Source organism: Loxodonta africana, chromosome 12 (genome assembly GCF_030014295.1).
Source record: "Loxodonta africana isolate mLoxAfr1 chromosome 12, mLoxAfr1.hap2, whole genome shotgun sequence".
Taxonomy (NCBI): Eukaryota; Metazoa; Chordata; class Mammalia; order Proboscidea; family Elephantidae; genus Loxodonta; species Loxodonta africana.
In genome coordinates this window covers 74308890-74323779 of record NC_087353.1, presented here as the reverse complement: position 1 = coordinate 74323779, position 14890 = coordinate 74308890, and positions in this window count along the sequence as shown.

Sequence of the window (14890 nt, the reverse complement as noted above, 5' to 3'; positions counted from 1 at the left end):
AAGGTCGGCAGTTCAAACCTACCAGCAGCATCCTGAGAGAAAGATGTGGCAGTGTGCTTCCATAAAAATTACAGGCTTGGAAACCCCATGGGGCAGTTCTACACTATCCTATAGGGTCACTATGAGTCAGAATCAGCTTAACTGCAAAAGTTTTTTTTGTTTATTTGTTTTCTGGAAGTTGTGTCTTCACAAGTGATGGACTCTGTCAGCTGAAATGCAGTGGAAGGATTGCTGGATTGGCATTCCCCGGATCAGCAGCCCAGACTTGGGCTGCCACCTGTCAGCTGTGTGGTCTTGGGCAGTTACTTCTGTTTTTCATTTGAAGAAATAGGAGATGGTAATCCCCACTTCATGGGAATCTTTGGGAAAACTGGACTAGATAACCATCTAAGGTCTGGTAGGTGTGATGTACATTTTACAAAACCCATCACTTCTCACCAGTTCCACTGATACTAAAAAAAAATACTACCTCAGTCCAAATCACCCCCGTACCCACCTCCATTATTGTGAGAGCCTCCTAACTGCTCTCCTGTTTTCATCCTTCCCCCCTCAGTCTGTTCTTAACACAACAGCTAGGGTGATGTTACAGAAACCTAAGTCACATTTTGTCACTTCCCATCCTGCTCCGGGAGAAATCCAGAGTCCCCACGGGGCCACACTCCTCGCCTGTCTGACCTCAGCCCCTGCTCACAGATCACATGAGGGGAGATGGCATTAGTGTCCAAACTCCTCCATTTTCTCAGTAGAAAATTGAAGGTGATAATGTCTTTCCTGTTTTCCTCACAGGTCGTTGTGAGAAGCAAAAGAAATGTGTGCACCTTCCCCTCAGAAAGCACAAACTGGGTACAAATGTGTCCAGGGATCAAATGAGGGAGCATAAAAGCTGCTGTTAGCAGATACTTTTGTGCCAGGTGCCACATTTCTTCAGCTCAACTAGGGAGGGCAGCTCCGTGCACACTCTGAGAGTCTCACTTGGAGTACATACTACAGGCGCCTCTCAGCTCTCTTACCCCTGGCTTTTTCTCAACAAGGGGCTCAACCTCTGTGTAAAAGCAACCCGGATGTGTGTAGGAGGTAGTGTTCCCAGGGCACTCCCCCTCAACCTATGGGAGTCGGTGCATAAAGGCCCCAAGGTCCCATCCCTTCGCGGGATGATTCTGAGGGTCTCCACAGGTTTGTGCCCCAGCTGTTCACCTTGGTAATGAGCTCAGTGGCTCAAAAAAAAAAATTTTTTTTTAATAATATTTAATTTTGTTTTTGGTGAAGGTTTACACAGCAGATTAGGCTCCCATTCAACAATTTCTAGACAAGCTGTTCAGTGATGGTTACATTCTTCACAACGTGTGGGCATTCTCAACATTTCCATTCTGGTTGTTGCGTTTCCATTCATCTAGTTCCCCTGCCCCCTTACATTCTTACCTTTGTTTTAAAGTAAATGTTGACTGTTTGGTGGTTTTGTTAAAGGACCACAGTACTGACAGGTGATGTTCATTATTTTTTTGAGTCAATTTGTTATTTAGCTACAAGGTGACCTCAGGGGTTAGTTTCGGTTGACGTTTTGAAGAGTATCTCAGGGCAATAGTCTTGGGGAGTCCCCCAGTCTCAACCAGCCTAGTAAGTCTGGTTTCTTTTCTGAAGGAAGTTGAGGTTCTTTTCCTCAGTGGCTCACGCTCGCTGGCCTTCCCTGTTCCTCCTTCTCACTCTCATCTCTCCTGCACTCCGGCTCCTAAAATCACCTTCCAAATATACTCTGCAACCACGAGCTGCTGTTGAGTCAGCTCTGACTCATGTGTGTCAGAATGATGCTCCATAGAGTTTTCAATGGCTGAGTTTTCAGAGATCGCCAGGCCTTTCTTCCAAGTCACCTCTGGGTAGACTGGAACCTCTAAGCTTTCAGTTGGCAGCCAAGCGCATTAACTGTTCTCCACATCCAAGTCCAGGCTCTCTTTTCAGGGAAACCCAAACTAAAACAGTGCCCACAAAGGGGAGCTCAGGAATTGAAATCAGGCAGAGCCGGGTTCGAATCCTGCTTCCACCAGTTGCTGCTGTGACCCTGGGTGTATGGCTTCACTTCCTGCTCCTCCCCCAGCAAGTGGAGATATTAGTATGTACCTGGCCCAGCTGTTCAGTGGAGGAAGTAATGCATGCAACTGCCTATCCCCGTGTCTGGAACATAATAGGCTATTTGAAAAATAGAAGCTAATATTATGGTGTGTCTAAACATATTCTTATTACTCATGTGTGTCATTCACAGCAAAGATGAGGATGATGAAAGGGCAGGAAGGAGATATGTCCCGGAGGAAGGGCGTGAGGGTCCCCTGACTCCTCCTGTTCCTAAGCTGCCATGGCAGAAAGGAGGCCCCTTCTTCATTCCCGGGGACTGTGGTTCTCATCAATCCTCCAGCTCACACCCTCTGACGTATTCCACCCACCTGGAGTATTTACAACTAGCGCTTACATGGGGCTTTCAGTGTAGCAGAAATGGCTTTAAGTTCTTTACACTGTCGTTAGCCGTTTATTCTTATTTCACGGATGAGGAATGTAAAGCTCAGAAAGGTTGCATAACCTTTCCAAGGTCACACAGCTTGGAAAGAGCAAAGCTGGATTTGGACTCAGCTGGTCTGGCTTTGGAATCTTGCTTGTATACTCTCTGCTATGTTGCCTCTTTGCACGAGATCAGCAGAGCCTGAGACGCAATTGGTGGCCATCCAGACTGACCAAAGGAAAAGAGACATCACAATGTCCTTATCTGGGAACCTAATAAATGACCCACTCAGTGTAAAGAAGCGAGGGGCTTCAGAAGCCCCCATCTTCTCTTCTTTACAGGTGGCCTTCCTACCAAGTCTAGGTTGCCATCCTTCACCCAAGTGCCAAGACTCTGCTCAGGCACTCTGACCTCCAGCTCCTTTTCCCTGCCAGATGAAGCTCCCTGGAAAAGACAGAACTATGATATTCCTGTTGGGGAGAAGAGGGTAGTTTTATAGCAACCAAATGACATGGAACCATGGAGCTGAACTTACCAGGTTGCGAGGGATTCTGCCCCAGTCAGGCAGAGAGAGAACAGCAGATGGAGGAAGTGTACTTACAGCACGTACTGAGATCTTTTCTCCTTGTCAATGTAGACTTACACGTTGGATTTGAAGTGGAAAATGGGAATTCAAAAATTATAGGCAAAGAATGGAAATTAGTTTAGCTAAAGCAAAAAGATGGCATTAAAAAAGCCCAACATTTTGCTACATAAGTCAGTCCTGGGGAACAATTTGACTAGGAAGTAAATATAAACTCTAGTTTATATGTATTATGCAATGTGTTATGTCTTTTCTTTTGAATGTTTATGGCTCTGTTAGAGTGAGAGCTACACCAGAAACCAAAGAGAGGCACTAGGCAAGGAGTTAGGGATGTAGATCTCGAGTCAGATGGCTTGAGTTCAAATCGTGGCTCTTCCCATCTGTGCAACTTGAACCAGGTTATGACACCTCTCTAAGCCTCAGTTTCCACATCTATAAAGTGGATGGTCAGCCTTTACCATAGGTTGATACTGTAGGTTAAATGAGGTGGTCCACAGACACTCAGCACAGTAGTGGCACCTGGCAAGCTCTCAATCAGGGATGACTGTTACACATTTATAAAACGGGTGCAATCCTGTACCTAGCTTCACAGGTGTATACACACAGAAGGGTTGATGCTGTGATGTGGACTTTAAAACGCTGATGACAAATGAAGAAACGATTAACAACAGTATCAATGATACATTTAAACAAGAGGCTGTGGAATTTACTAGCTTTTTCCTACAGGAGATTTTTATCTAATAGAGCAAAATTATTAAAACTCTTTGATCAAGTCTTCATGAATACTTGTATTGTGTACAAATATTGTTTTTACTCATTGTTTTGAACATCTGGGTGATGGGAGTAACTGAGCTTCATTTTACTAACTCCAATTGACTGGCATTGTCTGTCTGGATTACAATGGTGCTGAGAAAGACTCCACGGTCATATTCGGGCTCAGTGGGAAAGAGTGCCTTGATTGATTAGTAATGTCTGCCAGTGGCAGGGGAATGGAGAGTGGCAAAGCTTTTATGAATATTGGTCCTATGGAATTGAGATTGTAGTCTTTTACTCATTTGCATTAAAGGAAAATTGCACGAACTTTGAGCCTGTGATGCTATTTTGTTCCAGTATATCTCTCAAAAGGAATAAAATCTACTCTACAAGCATTTATTGAGTTTAACTCTGTGCCAAAACATGTACTTGGTGCTAGAGGTATAAAGGAGTCCCTGAGTCGTGCAAAGGGTTAAAGCATTTGCTGCTAATTGAAAGACTGGAAGTTTAAGTCCACCCAGAGGTGCCTTGGAAGAAAAGCCTGGCAATCTACTTCCAAAAAATCAGCCATTGAAACACTATGGAGTACAGTTCTACTCTGACACACAGGAGTTGCCATGAGTCAAAGTTGACCTGACTACAACTGGTTTGGAAACATAGAATTGAATAAGACGCCACCCCTTGTCCTCAAGGAGTTCACAGTCTGGTGGAGGAGACATCAGGTAAATAAGACCCTATGCTGGGGAGGTGGAGGAATTGATCACAGAAATTGATTATGATGCATGAAGGAGAGGGCAGATAATTCTGCCTATAGCTAGTCAGGACAGCAATGGTTGATGTTGTAATTGGGGTGTAAAACAAGAGTGGGAATTGCCCTGGGACAAGGCAGAAAGGGCCTGCCAGGCAGAGGGCCAGTATGCAGAAGGGCCCGAAGCATGAGAGGGCAAGGTGCATTTGGGAAGTGCCAAAGAGGCCTTCTGGGCTGGGGTGTTGGTTGTGGCTGGAAATAGGGTGAAGGCCTCTGAGACAGTGAGTTAAGGCCCTTAGAAAGGGCCTTGGTTTCTGGACCAGGGATGATTCTTCTCATGACCTTGTCTGATTGGTCCTCTGTGCTCCAGGCAATGCCAGAGAGTAGAACAGATCAAACAAGTAGTAATAGTAGTAATAGCATACTCATAAACAAGCGGTAATAGTAGTAACGGTGCACTCAGGAACAAGGAGTAATAGTATACACCCTCTCTTCACTTATCGATGTGGTTAGGTTCCAAAGACCAGGCCATTATGCAAAATCGGTGTTGTATGAGAATGGAAGATGACCATATCAGATCATAAAATGGAGAATGACTACATCATTACAGAACTGCCAAATTACATCATTACATAATTGCCAAGCCACCGAGAATCATGGTCTAGCCAGGCTGACACATAACCTTAATCATCAAAGCCAGCATTACTCTTGCCAGACATATGTCGTTAATGCACAAAATTTTTTTACTGTTGTTATAAACGCGAACTGTCAGATAACGAGATAGTTGATGAGTGAGGAGAAGGTGTACTCATGAACAAATAGCAATAGTATACTCATGAACAAGTAACAATAGTATACTCACCAATAGGTGATTCCTCCATCTCTCCTCTGTCTTTTCCATTCTGACTCTAACCTTCTCTGACTCTCCCTCTTTCTCTCTCTGTTTTTCCTCCTCTTATGTCTCTTTTCTTCTTTTTCTTCCTCCTACCATCTCTCTCACTTCATCTCTTCCTCTCTCTCTCATCTCTCTTTCCCTCATGTCTCTCTTCCCTACTCTCTGTTAATCTTATCCAGTTCTCCATCTCCTTCTTTCCCCTCATCTCTCTCTTTCTCTCTTCTTCCATCTCTCTTTTTCCCTCTCCCCCATCCATTTTTCCCCATATCTCCTTCCTTCATTTATCCCCCCATCTTTTTCCCCATTCTTCTCCTTCTCCCATTTTCTTCTCCCCACATCCCCAATCTCTCTCTCTCTCTCTCTGTTCCCTTACCTCTCTCTGGTCTTCCCTCCCTGTCTGCCTCTCCCTCCCACATCCCCCTCTTACTGTCTGTCTTTTGGTCTTGGGTGTATCTGTATCGGATCTCTTTCTCCCTTTGACAAGTTTCTCTCAGGCTGGGTAGTGCATCATTTTTCCTTAGCAGGTGAGGTCCCCTGCATTTCTAAATCTATTGTAAACACTTTGTAAGGCTTGATTTAGAGGAAAATCTGATTTCCATGGTTTGTGCATTGGTCCCTCAGGGGACTCGGTTTGATTCTGTCCTGGAAAGGCTGACAGAATTCAGGCACTAGGAGCCCTGGGGGAGGAGGCAATGCGCTTTTGGCTGCTTCCTGTTGGATCATGGAGGGCTTTAGGGGCCTATGAGTCTGCAGGCTCTTTACCTTATACAGGGTGCCAGTCATAGCAGCTCAGATGCCTTCAAAGCAGGAGGTGTCCTCTCTGTCCGTGACTGTCCATTGTGCTTTCTGGCTTCCCCCAGCCTCCCCTGCAGGATTCTGGGCCTTGCCTAGACCCTGGTTGCCCTGTGCTGGTGCCCACTGCAGTGACCAGTCCTTCCTGGTGTATTTCTGGGCGTGATGATGGTCATCATTGCGGAAATCATCCATTTCTGCCCCAGCTTGGGCCCTGAGGTACCTGACCCTGTGATTTCCTCACCCTGAACCAGTCTCCTGTGGCATATCCATTCTGTCATAATCTCTGGGTCCCTCTGGAAGGAGGGGGGCAGGAAATCTTGCCTGCTTTTTCAGCAGGACTGCTGTGTGCACAACTCCAGGGACACTACATACATCATAGTTTATGTGAGGAGTCAGCAAATTGCAGCTTGCAGCCAAATTGGGCCCTTGCCTATATTTGTAAATAAAGTTTTATTGAAACAGAGGTACATATACTTGGTTACATATTGTCTATAGCAGCTTTTATGCTACAAAGGCAGAGTTGAGTAGTACAACTGCTTGCAATGCTAAGATATTTACTACTTGGTGCTTTAAAAAAAAAAAAAGTTTGCTGCCCTGGTCTTTGTGATAGAGGCTGGGGCGGGAACGCCTGTGTGGCTATAGGAGTCAGCCCTATTTGTCCACACAGGTTACAGTAGGTGGGCCTTAGGGAGGGTCCTTTAGAGACCTCCCTCCCTCAGTAATAGCTACTTGACCAGGGTCATTCCATACTAGCTGTTACAGATTGAATTGTGTTCCCCAAAAGTATGTATTGTAAATCCTAGCCCCTCTATTTGTGGGTGTAATCCCATTTGGGAATAAGGGTTTCTTTGTTATGTTAATAAGGCCATGTCAGTGTAGGGTGTGTCTTTTTGAGATGTAAAAGAAGCTGTTTAGGCACAGAAGGAAGCAAGCACCAATGGGTAAAGATAGATGCCATGTGCAGATCTCCAAGGAACCTAGAAGAATGTGACAGAAGCTGAGACAAGGATTTTCCCACAGAGCAAACAGAAGAGGTATGACACTAATACCTTGCAACATGTTTTCTCCTATTCACAACGGGTGATTGAGAGAGCTTGACATAACTAATGCCATAATGATGTTCTAAGTCATCTATAAGCATTTTTTTTATTGCACCAGCTGCAGTGGTCTCTTCCAAAGGGGTTCAGAGCCCTCTCGGCTCCTGTGGCCTTGGCCTCTCTCCTCTTCTTTGTTCTCTTGAGAAATGAGCTTCAGCCTGCAAGACGGGAGCTAGGAAGGCTGCATGGCGCTTTTGGGCTGCAACTTTCTTTCTTGCTCCTTATCTCAGTCAGAGTGGACTAGGCAGGCCAGTTCCACTAGCCGAGAGATTCTCATGTAAGTTTTTCTAGCCTGTAAAAAACATACAGATTAGATTCCAACATGTGTTACCTTTAGTTTAAAAAAGAGTTTCTTGTAGCTGTTTTGTGATATATAGGACCGTCTATGGGCTACATGCTTAAAAACATTAGGTAATCCTTGCTGCCAAAATGATATATAAAGCTCTGATGTAAAAATTGCTCTTTGGGACTCCATAGAGGCAGTCTGTGTTGCTGTCAGGTCCCCAGTGATGTATACATCTCCTGAATACACTTTCTGACTTGGAATACATTTCTTTGGCTCAACTGCTCCAGGGCATGGACCCCAACAGAGTAACAGAGTCTTGCCCTAGAGCCAACACCCTGAATTCAGACTTCCAGCCTCCTAAACTGTGAGAAAATGCGTTTCTTTAAAGCCTCCCTCTCGTGGCATTTATGTTATAGCAGCACTAGGAAACGAAGACACCAGCTGGGAATACCCTGGAAGGTGGTCTAAGATTTTCAAAAGAAAATGAAGGTAAAACCTCCTTGACTTTCAGCTTTTCTCTCAAAACTATCTGGGGTTTTTCTCACAAGTGGAGGGACCCAGACGTGTGTTCACCTAACATTCTTCCCCTCAAACATTTCTCTCTTCTCTATGGTTCCTCCCTCTAGTCTCCTACCCCCTCCCTAGGATTCGAAGTACTTCTCTTCTTCCTCAGAGGTAGGAATTTCTTCCATACCGCTTGCATCTTCTCTACACCACAGTTTGCAGTAAAATTCTGTGCCCAGACCGCCAAACACTGCTCTAGATGTATAAAAGTAAGTTTAGGATTTAGAACTGTCTCTGTCCCAGCAAAGCCTGCATTATGAGACTATTATTGCACTGTGGGCATCAAGCTCAAGTAAAAGTCGATCCCTTCTATTTGTGTTTCTGCTATAACTATCCTAATCCTTCCTGAGGCAATGGCTGCTCAGGCTGAAAGGGGATGGGGGGGGAGGTGGGTATTAATATTTTTCAAAGCACCATCCCCTTAGTCTATTGTAGTTTTTCCTGGTGCTGTGCCTAGAACAGTGACCAAAGCCAAATCCGTTGCCTCGTCGAGTTGATTCCAACTCAGGGTGAGCCCATGTGTTACAGAACAGAACTGAACTCCATAGGGTTTTCTTGGCTATAATTTTTATGGAAGCAGATCACCAGGTCTTTCTTCCATGGAACCGTAGGGTGGGTTCAAACCGCCAACCATTAGGTTGGTAGTTGAGCGCAAACCAGCCACCCAGCTGATCAATAAATGTGCTGTCTTTTGTTCACTGCAGAGGACTGGGAGAGGGCTTCAGCATATAAAACCCACCCAAATGAAACAGGCTATTCTAAAGGGCTGCCTTCGGTGGCAGGAATCCAGTTCAGCCATGGAGACCGAAGTGCAGATCTTGAGAAAGAGCCCTAAGACCAGGGCCTCCTCCAGATGTGTGCATGCTGCTTATGGGCCTCCAGGGCGGCTCGGGTTCCAGCGACACGTCCGGCTTTTCCTCTCTGAGTCATTCAGTTGCTCATCGGGGAATAGCGTCCTTCCCTCGCCTCAACTGCAGCCAGCACAAGGCATTTGCTTTCTTTGAAATGAATCCTGCTTCAGGCTCCTGTTTTTAATTCCTGCTTCCTGGAGGCCAAGCCAGCAGGCATCTCCACATGGTTTCTCATTTCTCCAGCTGGAACTTCTGAAGGACACTCTGAGGCCACTTCCATTTCCTCGGCCTTCAAACCCTCTGCTGAGTTCAGGGTCCAGCCACATTTCATGAGTGGACAAGCAGCGGCTTTGCCCTGGCGGTGTGGGTACCATGCTGTCACCGGCACTCACCAGCAACAGACAGCAGGTGTTCTGAGAAGGCTGGACGCCCTGCGAGTGGCACCGCAGATGTCGGGCTTGACTCTGGGAGCTCAGATTCCAAAAGTTGAGCAGAACCATCTGAGGCTCCTTCAGGAAACAGGTTGTACAAATTTCTCTTCCTCCTCTTTTGTTTCATGCATATTCATAAGTAGAACACCACCAGACTGAAGATAATGATTCATGCAGGAAGCGCCATTCTGAACATTATTATCTGGGAGTGACAAATGAAATTCTAATTTAACATGTGTATTGCACAAATAGATCACAAGAACTTTAAAGTCAAAAGCATCCTTTGGAGTCGTGCAACTTCTGGTTGTAATGTCACTTAAAATGAGAGAGGAAGGAGGAGGTCTTTCACTGGTGGGTTGTGTTTTCTGGTTCTCTTCAAAGCAGAGGAGAAATGAAAGGGGATGAGATTTCAAACCCTGCTGGAGTCTACAAGAGAAGCCAATAATAATGACCAAGAATAAAACAGCAAAGGCAACAACAAAGAGCCAGCCACTGGCACAAGCAGCACCATTGTTTTGAGTTATTACTTGGGGATGAACAGAATCCTTTTTTTTTTTTTTTTCCCTGCTGACAACAAAAAATGGAGTGGAAGCCAGTTGGGTTCATGGGTTGCTCAGTAAGAATCAGAGAGTGGTAACTGCCCGGCGAGGCTGAGTGGGCAGTGGTGGAGTTGATTTCAGCTGCATTTCAATACCAGTTCCGTGTTGAAATGTTAATGTATAGCATGATAATGTGATAGCTAGACTATCCACCTGTCTGTAAAGATTGGCCCCTTCCAGCTTGTCAAAGCTCACAGTCAAACATAAAATGGCCACTGGCAAGGAGTGGCTGCTATTGTAAGACTCTCTTAAGCCATCTCTTTAAGTTCTGTATTCCTGTCACCACTGTCCTCCATCCCTTTCTTTGTAAGTGCTGGAATAAACTGACTCCCCATTATCCCACCTACAACAGTATTTATATCATCATCCAAAGCCCCTGGAAACCTCATGCTCTTACAGAACCTAAATACCTACTCTTGGCGTTAATTTTTTGTACTGTTGATGTTGCTGGGTGCTGTTCAGTCGATTCCAACTCATAGAGACCCATGTCACAGAGTAGAACTGCCCCACAGGATATTCTAGGCTATAATCTTTACAGAAGCAGATTGCCAGGTCTTTCTCCCATGGAGCCACTGAATGGGTTTGAACTGCCAACCTTTCGGTTAGCAGCTGAGCACTTAACCATTGGACCACCAAAGCTCCTTATTTTTTGTACTAACGATGATATTGGAGAATGTTGACTAGGTACCAGGTACCGTGACGAACTGAAGCACATTACCTTCCTGACTTCATTAAATCCTTATAACTCCCAATGACGACAGTGCTAGCATCCCTAATTTGCTGATGAGGAACCTGAGGCTCTGAGAGGTTAAATGACTTGGCAAGTTCACATAGCCTGTGGCTGGCAAAGGCCTGGGGTGGAGACCAGGTCTGCATGACTTCAGAAGTCACCCTCTTCACTACTGTTGTTTTTGTCAGCTACTGTAGAGTTGGCCCCTGACTCATGATGACCCCATGCACAATGGGATCTAACCATTGTGATTCACAGGGTTTCCGTTGCCTGATTTTCAGAAGTAGATCGCCAGACCTCTCTTCCTAGTCTGACTTAGTCTGTAAGCTCCACTGAAACCTGTTCAGCATCAGAGCAACACGCAAGGCTCCACACTATCAGAAGGGTGGTGGCTGTGCACGAGGTGCATCGGCTAGGAGTCAAACCCAGGTCTCTTGCGTGGAAGGCAAGAATACTACAACTGGACCACTGTTGCCCCCTCAAGACAGAATATGTTGGAAGAAATGTTTTGAAAGCCCACCCCCATCTGATTCTCATATCCTGTAGGCCAGTGGTTTTCTTAGGGCTCCTTGAGGATATCCCAGAATCTTTTGCAGGGAGTGAGGCATGGGGTTCAGGAGGATGCTTGGTGGAGAAGCTCAGACCTCCTTATGGCTTCAACCAGAGAAGCCCCACTTTCAACTCAATGCATTTCTTCTACCTAAAATCTTTGCCTTAGTCTCCCAGGGCCACGTAACAAAATACCACAAAGGGGTTGTCTTCTTAGAATAGAAATTTATTGTCTCCCAATTCTGGAGGATGGGAGTCTGAAATCAGGGCAGGGTTGGGCAGGGCTATGCTCTCTTTGTCGGCTCTAGGAGAAGATCCTCCCTTGTCTCTCAACTTTCGGTGGCCTGAGTGTTTCCTGGCATTCCTTGGCTTGTAGACGGACCCTCACTTGTCGTCTTCTCCAGCGTGTAACTGTTTCCTGTTCTGTCCTCTCTTTCATAAAATGCCACTCAAAGGGCACATGACTTCACCACGAATTTAACTGACAACATCTGCTAAGAAAAATGCTCTTTCCCCCAAAAAGGTCACATTCACCAATACAGGGGTTAGGACTTCAGCATATCTTTATGGGGACAGGAATTCAATCCATAACAGCCTTGTTTAAACAAAAAACAAACAAACCAGGTTTCTTCTGCTACATACTACTCTACACCAAGATATTCTTGAGGATAAAGGTCCCTTGTTATTACCTCCACCTCTCAGGTATTTAGTGCAGTTCTTGGGACACAGTAGGCACTTCTTAACTGTTAAACTGCCAAATAGAACTGCAAGTGCCCAAGGACAATCAGTGTGAGGCAATAGAATACAATGGTCACTGGAAAATCTTAAATCATGGAAAGGCAGCCAATGGCTTTCGGGACACATGATTCCCTTCGTGATGGTAAGACCATAAACAAAGTCTTGTGTACAAAGACAGCGAACCTTGACTGCTTTCTTGGTGGCTTAGAGGCAGCTCTAGCTAAATAGGTAGAAGCTTTGTTATGGGACTGGCTAATAATATGATTTTTTTGGAACATTTATCGAGAGCCAGATAATCTGTGCGTTATAGCCTTTAACTCTCAGAATGACCCCACGGGATGGATGCTAATGTTAGTATCCTCGCTTCATAGGCGAGGAGAGATTAGTTAACTTGACCAAGGTCACATGCCTATAATGAGGTAGGGCCAGGGTATATATCCACCTATCTGATTCCAAAGTTCCTGTGCTTAAGCACTCTGCTATTTGTTTACCAGGTAGAAGTGCCTTTATGCTGGTCCTGCAGAAATATCTTCTGGCTTATAGTTCAGGCAATACCATCGTTGTTGTTTTTGGGTGCCATTGAGTTGATTCTGACTCATGGCAATCCCATATGTGACAGAGTAGAACTGCCCCCATAGGGTTTTCTTAGCTGTAATCTTCACAGAAGCAGAGGGCTAGGTCTTTATCCCTTGGAGTGGCTGGATGGGTTTGAACCACCGACCTTTCAGTTAGCAGTCGGGAGCTTAACTGTTGCACACCAAGGCCCCTTCAGAGAGGGGGCATCAATTAACTGACACATCTTAGATGGCTTGTATGAAAGTGATGGAAGAATGGACGCCCCGTAAGAACCTTTGGAGGAAGTGAATTTCTTTATCAAGGAGAATAAAAAGTCACTTGGGGCAGGAGAATTCCCTTCAAGTTTCTTGAAGGCCAGTGAGGGAAGGAGGGACTAGGTTTGTTTCCAGTAGTTTTAGGGATGGAACTAGAAACATCATATCTTCTCCACGTTGACAGATTTCAGTTCAATGTAAAGGACAAGCTTTCTAGAACAGCACTTCTCAAATTTAAAACCCAAAAAAACCCATTGTCGTTGAATCGATTCCGATTCACAGCAGCCCGGTAGGACAGAGTAGAACTGCCCCGTAGGGTTTCCAAGGAGCAGTTGGTAGATTTGAACCGCCGACCTTTCAATTAGCAGCCAAGCTCTTAACCAATACGCCACCAGGGCTCCAAATTTAAGTGTGTGTCAGAATCTTCTAGGTCCTTAGGTGGCACAAATAGTTTGTGTTCAACTGGTAACATAAAGGTTGGCAGTTTGAGCCCACCCAGCGGTACGACAGAAGAAAAGACCCAGCGATCTGCTTCCATAAATATTACAGCCAAGAAAACTCTATGGAACAGTTCTACTCAGTAATACATGGGGTCGCCATAAGCCAGAATCGATTCCATGGCAACTAACAACAACAAGAACCACCTGAAGAGTTTGTTAAAACACAGATTCTGGGTCCTACCCCCAGAGATTGTGGTTCAGTAGGTCTGGGTGGGGGCTGACCATTTGCATTTCTAGTAACTTCCTAGATGCTGTTGATGCTGCTATTCTGAGAAGGCCACACTCTGAGTAGCAATGTGCTACAGCAGGGATCATTAAAGTTTTTCTGTAAAGGGCCAGATAGTAAATACTTTAGGCTTTGTGGGCCACTCTGCCTTTATAGCACAAAAGCAGCCATAAAACCAAAAAACCAAACCCATTGCCATCCTATTGCTTCTGACCCATAGCGACCCTGTAGGACACAGTAGAACTGCCCCATAGGGTTCCCAAGGAGCCCCTGGTGGATTCCAAATGCCAGCCTTTTGGTTAGCAGCTAAGCTTTTAACCATTACACCACCAGGGTTCCAAAAGCAGCCATAGACAATATGTAAATAAATTAGCATGATTGTGTTCCAATAAAACTTTATTAACAAACACAGGCAGCCAAGCCCTCCTGCACCCATCAGGGCTCTTAGCTACCAGCAACACAAATCCCTGGCTAGCTTAATGAGAAAAGGAATATATTAGCTCTTCCCTTTGGCAAGCCACCATGGAGTCTATTACTGTCATGGGCCATTGCCACACCCAGTGTTACCAATGATTTAAGAACAAGCCATAGTCAGAATCTTGTTTCTGCCAAGTCATCCCTGATACTCAACCTGCATCTTTGATATCAGTTGGCAGAAAGCAAAAAGGGGTGAGTTCCACATCTGTGCCCACGTGGTGCCTGAGGCTCATGAGCAGTTCGCTCCTGAAGCCTTGAGGATGTTCACATATGTGCTGACACGCACGTGGTAAAGGTTGCTGGCAAAGTGGTTTACACACCTGAGTGAGCTCCTATCCTTCTACACTACCCACATCAATAAGGTTTGTGCTGTGCTAGAATAGGTAGACTCCAGACAGATATACAAAGTACCTTGGGGTGACCTGGATCCAACTAGCCAAGTCATCAAGCCTAGAACAGGAGCATAAGATTGATCTCTACTTAGGGCCAATTCAAGTTCTGTGGGTGCCAGAAAATGCTTATCACCAACAAGTGAGGCTTTATCAAATTTAATTATCGGCTTCAGATCATGGTGGCCTGTTGGTGGTGGGGTCAAAAATATCCCCCAAATGTGTCTCTTGGACAAGGTAGGACCTGCTCTCATAAAAACCAACAACTAAACCAGTTGCCATCAGGTTGACTCCGACTCGTGGTGACCTCATCTGTGTCAGAATAGAACTGTGCTTCATAGTGTTTTCGGTAGCCGATTTTTTG